The sequence below is a fragment of the Nanorana parkeri genome, unplaced genomic scaffold, assembly GCF_000935625.1.
Source record: "Nanorana parkeri isolate BGI_ZX_2015 unplaced genomic scaffold, ASM93562v1 scaffold2113, whole genome shotgun sequence".
In the NCBI taxonomy this organism is placed as follows: Eukaryota; Metazoa; Chordata; class Amphibia; order Anura; family Dicroglossidae; genus Nanorana; species Nanorana parkeri.
Window position 1 is genome coordinate 32,270 of NW_017308381.1, and position 1,585 is coordinate 33,854.

General features: G+C 56.9%; 1 protein-coding gene and 1 long non-coding RNA gene across 4 annotated transcripts in view; both read right to left on the reverse strand.

The window, feature by feature from the left end:
- LOC108800735 overlaps positions 1-1,585 on the reverse strand; it is a 16,915-nt gene that overhangs the window by 13,592 nt on the left and 1,738 nt on the right. The window contains exon 2 of the long non-coding RNA XR_001942118.1: positions 1,324-1,331. This is a non-coding gene — a long non-coding RNA (uncharacterized LOC108800735). The remainder of the gene's footprint in view (positions 1-1,323; positions 1,332-1,585) is intronic.
- Positions 1-1,585, reverse strand: part of TOB1 (transducer of ERBB2, 1) — a 12,116-nt gene that overhangs the window by 7,785 nt on the left and 2,746 nt on the right. Inside the window, exon 1 of one of the 3 annotated variants that reach the window (XM_018572722.1) lies at positions 262-328. The exons of 1 other annotated variant lie outside the window; for it this stretch is intronic. The gene's annotated coding sequence lies outside the window, so the exon portion shown is untranslated. Of the gene's footprint in view, positions 1-261; positions 329-1,585 lie in introns of those variants that run through there. One more of the 3 variants, XM_018572724.1, reaches the window with a different exon arrangement.

Sequence of the window (1,585 nt, forward strand, 5' to 3'; positions counted from 1 at the left end):
AAACTCGGCAGGTGGGGGGGGAGGGGGATTAGTACGGTGGGATTCCAGCTATTACCGTGGCACAGCGTTCACCTGGGTGTCAGCCCCCGATAACATACAATGTGTAGAGCAGAGATGTGGAGTCACCACAGACCGGGGAAGTCGGCAATAATACGAGCGGCCCAGTGGCGCATAAATCGGGACACGTCACCCCGTGAGGCCCTCAGTTCACACAGCGTTCCCTACACCCCTCCTCCAAAGCCCGTAAAATTCCCCGAGTCTTACCTCCCCCGTCCTCCTCTCAGCGCTGTCGGAACTCTCGGTGTCCGGAGTGTCATACACGGGGATATATATCACCTCCCGCCCCTCCCATCAGAAGGGGGAGGAGTCAGCCACTCAGATCGCACAAGCAGCACAATGCCGGCGCGCTATTGGCTAGAAGCCTCTCCGTCAAGCGAAGGGCGTCTAAGGGCCGAGCCGGAACACCGAACTGGGATTGGTGCATGCGACAACCAGTGGCGGCGCCTCTTGTTGGGAGTGTGAGAGGTAATTGGCTGGAAGGGACGTCAGTCAGAAGGGGAGGAGCGAGTGATATTTATAGGAGATCTGACAGCTGCAGGAGGCGGGGCGTGTTTCCATTGACGTCAAGAGAGCTGGCGTACAGCGGCCATAACAAGTGTACAAATTGGGAGGGTGAGTCAGAAATTATCCGCACTCCGGTCATATTACATTACACTGTTCGTATCAGGCCACCGTCTCCCCGGTCACTGCTGTGCCGGTGTCAACGTGTGACGTCATCTGTAAACGATGGAGGCCCCGCTTGTGACCAGCAGGAAAGAGGAGCAGCGTGCAGTGATCCGTTTCCTGTGGTCTGAGGGTGTGCCCGGTGCTGATATCTATCGCAGGCTTTGTGCGCAGTATGGAGACCGCGTGTTGTCACGGAGGAGTGTGTATGAATGGATCGAGAAGTTCAAGGAAGGTCGCACAAGTGTCCGCCATCGAGATGGAGCCGGGCGACCGTCCACGGCCACGGCCGACGACAACATTGAGCGTACGCGGGAGATGATCGCGTCCAATATACGGGTGACCGTGGACGACGTGGCCAACCGTTTGCAGATCAGCCATGGCTCCGCCTACGAAATCATCCACGACCGACTCGGTTATAGAAACGTCGGTGCCACGTGGCTCCCGAAACACGTCCCGGAGGAGGAGAGACCGAAGCGTATGGACGCCTGCGGCCCCACCGAGGGCGGGGACTGAGGAAGAAGTGAAGACAGCGGGGCGGCTCAGCCAAAGCTTGTAGATGGACAAAGTGTAACAAAAGGGAATGTCCCGAAAAATGACGTATTTGTCTGTTCTAAAAGGTGAATAAAGTCTACAGCCGGAGTGCGGATAATAACCGACTCTTATATACAATGTCACCACGCTGTATATAGCCCGACCTGTATATAGCCCGACCTGTATATACCCTGTCCTGTATACAATGTCACCCCGCTGTACATTCCCCGACCCGTATGCAATGACCGGTCACTGGGATGAGGTCAGGGGTGGGCCGGTCACTGGGATGAGGTCAGGGGTGGGGCCGGTCACTGGGATGAGGTCAGGG